This window comes from Ostrinia nubilalis, chromosome 15 (assembly GCF_963855985.1).
Source record: "Ostrinia nubilalis chromosome 15, ilOstNubi1.1, whole genome shotgun sequence".
NCBI classification, from domain to species: Eukaryota; Metazoa; Arthropoda; class Insecta; order Lepidoptera; family Crambidae; genus Ostrinia; species Ostrinia nubilalis.
The window spans coordinates 5,136,725-5,142,724 of NC_087102.1; the positions used below are offsets into that span (position 1 = coordinate 5,136,725).

A 6,000-nucleotide genomic window follows, 5' to 3' on the forward strand; every position below is an offset into this window, starting at 1 on the left:
TCTCGACTCTCTAAAGCACAAAATTTATAAAAACTCCAGGTAACAGTGTGTGATGCTCATTGCTCATAGTGATTTTCGATACAGAGCCCCGTACATACGTTATACATAAATTATGGAAAGAAAACACCCAGACCAATACAAACAAATATGTATGCAATTTTAGTATGATATTTTTATTTATTAATAAACAAAAAGACTGAACAAAATTGATGCGTGTACTGATTAATGTAATTAACCACATGCAAAGCTTTGTGAATTGCAACAACTATAATTTATTATCCAAGCTCTAAATAATCGCTACTACGAGTAACTGATCATAAAATGTTTTTCCAATCGCTCAAGCTCCCGAGGATAGGTCGGGTGACGTAATCTTGAAATTCTTTTAGCCGGCGCGGAACTTCCGGAAGGTCGGGTGACGCCACGCCTCTTTGAACCGTGTTTACTTTGGCAGTTATATTCTACTCGTATTCGATTCTAAAATATATTCCCAAAAATTTTGAAAGTTGTTTTAATTTGTATCACTTGGATATGATTTGTATTAGAAAGTGCTGTGAGTGTGACGCTTGAACGGAAGGAAGTCAACCTAACCTAACCAACTGCGTATTTCTAAACTGCGTATTTCTATACTGTGTAGCCGCGAGAGCTCTTTGGCGCGCTGTCTTCGGCGAAGTATTGCGCGCGCAGATTTTGACAGCGCGAAATACCTACTTTAGCAGAAATACCAAGCCTTAAGTGCCTACCTATTTATATTCATTGAACAATAAACTCAGTGGTTACGTTGAATTGACGCGATAATAAATAAATAAATAAATAAATATCCTTAGACATTTTACACTGCGCTTCTAGTCCCAAACTAAGCAAAGCTTGTACTATGGGTACTAGACAACGGATATAAACATACTTAAATACTTTTTTTTGTAAATACATACTTATTATACATAGAAAACACCCAGTCCAATACAAACAAATATGTTCATGCACACAAATGTTTGTACTGTGCGGGAATCGAACCCGCTACCTCCGGAATAGTAGTCCGTTTCGAACCACTACACCAAACGGCCGACAAATAATAGAATAATAAGACGATTTTTGTATCATGTTTCTTTGTGCATAGTAAATTAAAACGTGTAGGTAGAAGAGTTATTTCAGGTTTTTTTCTAACTCGATCCCAGGAGACAGGAGTTAAATTGCCAATGATAGGATGAGGGTAAAGAATCGTCCCGTGGTCCCGTCATCCCGTGCCTCAATGTCCCCCCCCCTGGCTTAAGGCCGTCGGCCGTAGTAAAGACAATCTGTAAGTACCTACATGTGGGGATTCTTGGAGTGCTAGTGTGGTTTTGTTCCCCAGTCGACGAAGCACATGATGTGCCTTGCCCTGTGTAGCGTGGTCAAAACAACTGCACGCAGGAAGATATAATGAAGGCTACTGACAACGCCACTCTCGTGGCGGAGTTTTGGGCTGACACTGTGTAGGTTTGTTGTCGACACGACATGAAGAGTGCCGCCTCAACGTACAGCTAAGGTCAGTCTATCCTACCTATAGCATATAGACAGTGGCGGATTAAGAGTATCCGAGGCCTTAAGCACAGAGCCTGTGTAGGCCCTCTATTGCTTAAATGGAAATGGAAGGAATGGAATGGAAGGTATAAAGTATAAAATGAAAGTTCATCAAAATAGAAAGTGTAGTAGGTGAAATGTAAAACTTAAAACATTATTTTCCTTGCCTTAATCAGAGCAAACTCCGAGATTACATCGTCGAAATTTATCCGACGAAGTATGTCTGCCTCAATACACATTAATGCTAAATAATTAAGCTTATCTGGACGGATTTTCGTTCTTTGCGGGTTCACTTTTTCTAATTTTATTTTTTTATGTAACCCTGAATAATGCTTCTGTTTGGAATTTATTGTACCCTTAAGACTCCGCCTTTATCCGAAACTATCCGTAACTTTTGAATCAGTTTCGGTTACGGTTATGGGTATTTTTTTATTTCGGATATCCGATAGTATCGGTTACGGTTACGGATATCCATAACATCCCTGCTTGGTAAGATGGCCCTCTCCGTTCCGCTCATACCTTTTAAAATGGCTTCTCCACCTCACTTAAGCCAGAAACTTGAATTTTGGGCACATTAGAATAATAATATTTAACCAAGGTAGATAAAGTTAAAAACGGGATTATTTCCAAAAAAAACAAAAATTGTCGACAATTACAGCAAGAATTTACCAAGTGTTATACCATTTTGGAATCCTTACTAAATGCGCCAAATTATGACTTCACTTGCCATACTCGCGTAGTACAATTTTTTTTCAGTACAGTCAGTTTAAACTAGGCAAAATTTTTATTTTGAAATTTTTTTTGGAAATAATGTATTTTTTTCATCCAAGCTGGAGCAGCTGGTTTCGTAATTTTGATAACAATTTAGAGAAGCATTATTCAGGGTTACTTAACAAAAAAAAATTTTGGAAATAGTGAAGATTTGTGGCAACACGAGTAAAAAGATCGTCACCGGGAGTAGATTTTCTTGTTTTTTTTTAATGCCTATTACTTTGACAAAATGTTACATAGATTGTTTTTTATATTTTTCTGATAACCAGCATAACTTGCCTCAATACCCAGTTACGGCTTGACGTTGCATTACGGGACATCCTGTATACACAATTATTATTATTTTAATACGGGTATTATTTTATTATGTAGCATCTTTAACCGCTTGAGTCCCAGACGGCATTAATTAATGTCATAACAATTGATTATCTATTGTGTCTAAATTCGCGGGCCTTGAAGGATTAATTTATTATAATTATGTTTATTCAACAAATGATTGCACATTATTATTATTGTTATATATTTATACTAGCTTTTGCCCGCGGTTTCACCCACGTGAAATTTAGTATGTCACAGATCGTCATAAATTATAGCCTATATGTTAATGTGGGTTATAAACAGTAATACTGTAAAGTTTCAACAAAATCCGTTCAGTAGTTTTTGCGTGAAAGAGTAACAGACGTCCAGACATCCAAACATCCAGACATCATGACATCCAAACTTTCGCATTTATAATATTAGTAGGATTTAAACGGCCTTGTTGATATGCAGTTTAGGTTAGTGTCCGTGACTTCCACTCGGCATGGGGCCCACTGAAAACCAGCGTCGTGGCCTTCCCCACCGTGGGCCACGGCATATGCTGAGTGGAATCCCATTGCGATGGGCATCGCTGTTGCGACAGGATAGCACTGCTCACTGCTCAGTTCACTTTTTATTTCCTTGTAATATTTATGTGCCATTTCTGTCTTTTTCTCTGTCATGTATGTGATGTTCATCGTAATAAATTTTTCTTTCTTTCTTTCTTTAAACGCCACTTGTATATTTGGGAAAACGCGCTTTACTTTATCTACACTTCTTCTTCTTCTTCTTCTTTGATTGTTTGGTTGTATTGAATAGGCTCAAAAACTACTGGACCGTTTTTAAAAATTCTTTCACCATTTGAAAGCTACATTACTTACGAGTAACATAGGCTAAATCTCTATAAAATGTAGGTATGAAATGAAACGCCTCCATCCTCTGCTGGCGCGCCAGCAGAGGATGGAGGCCCCTGGAGAACAGGGGCCCCAAGCACGTGCTTGTAGTGCTTATACGTTAATCCGCCACTGCATATAGAAGCCTAACGCGAGGATTGCAACAGTCCAGCCCAACAATAGAAGACGGGCATAAAGGTCCTTGAATGAATTTCTTCTTTCATAGATATGTTTGCATTGGAAACGGATGACTATGTTCAGCAGATATAAGTTATAATTACCTACCTACCTACCAGTACCAGTCTACAATGCACCTAGGATGTAGGTACCTACCTAGGTAGGTACATACCTACTAAAGTCTATAATTTCGTGATGGGCTATTGATAATTGTTGATAATTAGGGCCGCGGCATACAGGCAGGATGTCACAGTTTATCTTATCTAGCTGGGTTCAAGTGGCTTTGTTCTTTCAGTAGGCTTATTCATAAGTTAGGTAAGAAGTAGGTATAGCTAGTTAAAGGTTTATAGGGAATCTTTCTAACTAAAGCTATCTAATGAAACGTAGAACTTAAGTTAGGGAAGTAATGCTACTCGCAAAAGTCGGAACAGCTGTTAGGTATTACCTAGGTAGGTAGGTACCTGCATACCTACCTAACCTATGATTGAAATTCAAAGAATCTCCTACTTATTGAGTGCCTTGTATTTGAGGCTGGGGTCAGATTATAACAAGATATTTCAAGCAGGAAGGAGCTTACTCGTAACTATGTATGTACCTACGAGTACAGCTACTTATTACCTACCTACTTACATAAATTCGATTCCATAATCCCTGCCGTATAGGTCCTACACGGTCACAAAAACAAAAAGGGCCCCTAAAAATAAAAAGGAATAATTTCTAAAAATAAACAGGGTTCCTAAATTGAAAAACTAAATTAAACACAGATTAATTTCTAATTATGTAAGTAGGTAAACACAGTAACATCAGCTGCTTTTCTCTTCTATGGTAAAAGTTCAATGACCGAGATCTTTGCATTAGATTAAATTATTGCACATTACGCTACCTGGTTTTTAAAATTGTTTCAAGGTTTTTCTTCTTTTAGTCATTGTATTTGCACAAGATTGTGCAAGGATGTTAGACAGTTAGACATCTTACGTACAAACAAATCCTCTTTAGACCAATCCTTCCTTCGTGTATTTTGGACGATTGTTCAAAGTTACCAACTTAATTATTCTAAGACAGAAGCCTTTGGAAACAATGCAGCACTAATCACGAAGATAATGAATATCCTAAAAAATAAATAAAAGATCCTGTCGGATAAAATCAGTGCCGGCCGACGGCATGGCATGGCATGCGAAAAAATACAAAACAAAAATACGAATACTCACTGGCAAATTCGTTGCACAAATTATCACACGATATTACAGTCACTAAATCCTCTTTACTTGTCGAAATTAAGTAAAACAAAAGAAGGTTTGGCACTTAAAAGTCACTTGTTTATTTACGTTCGCTCGAGAATTGACAGTTCGTTGAGGTTATAACGCATGCGCAAAGCAACGTTCGCTCCGTGAGTGGCTCGCTCGCGCAAGACTGATTGAAAAATTGAATGAGTTCTCTCTCCAATTGACCGGCCGGCGAGCGAGACTGTACGAACGGTTCGGTCGATGAACGAGTGCGAGGGAAAGAGAGAACGCTCTGTGAATGAATGTGTAAGCGAGAGAAAATACAATCGAGCGATCTCGAATGGTGGTGGTTGGTTTTGGAGTCGATAGGGTAAAAATACGCGTCGATACTTTATTTATTTCATTAAAAGTGTAATTTATCTACCTGCTAAACACTTAAATTAGATTTACATTATTTTCTCAGTTTGATACTCGTACCATACCAACTGTGCTGTTGTTAATGTTCTTGCATTACTACAATAAATTGAAAATGATGATTGAAGTTGGAGGGTTGATGATCTAAAAATAACGGAACACTTAAAAAAGCAATAAGAGGAATCGGAAATTCACGAAGCACACACGAAGTCTGAAATAAAGGCCTTGCACGCACACATGCATTAATCTAGTTTGCGACTGCTTTTAAAACCAAGATATTTTAGACTTTGTGCGATGCCGCTAAAGGTCAAAGTCATTTGTGTTTATTTTAGTATTGCTAAGGTGCGGGGTAGCTCTTTTATTTTCAAACAGGATATCCTGCCCAGGGTTTCCGAGCATACGGTTCATTAGAGGTGACTATAAAAAACCCAGTAGCACGTGTATACTCGGCCAAGTGGGGTTGCTTAGGCAAAAAAACAATAGTGTAGCGCGCGCTTTTTTAGGATGAATGGATTGGTTTTATGCCTAAATTTTAGCCTACCTATTTCTAACTATTCTTGTTGCTCTTAGTGACAATCCTATTATCCTATTGACTGACGCAATGGTGGAATCACAAGGTGGGATAAGAGAGGTCACGTGGTGCCTGAATCCCGATTCAGTTCCCGATA

The 6,000-nt window shown here is 38.0% G+C and overlaps 1 protein-coding gene across 1 annotated transcript in view; it reads right to left on the minus strand.

Moving 5' to 3' along the window:
* LOC135078556 (MOXD1 homolog 1-like) overlaps window positions 1-5,089 on the minus strand; it is a 56,478-nt gene extending 51,389 nt beyond the window's left edge. Inside the window, exon 1 of the mRNA XM_063973091.1 lies at window positions 4,904-5,089. The gene's annotated coding sequence lies outside the window, so the exon portion shown is untranslated. The remainder of the gene's footprint in view (window positions 1-4,903) is intronic.
* Between the last annotated feature and the right edge of the window lie 911 nt (window positions 5,090-6,000).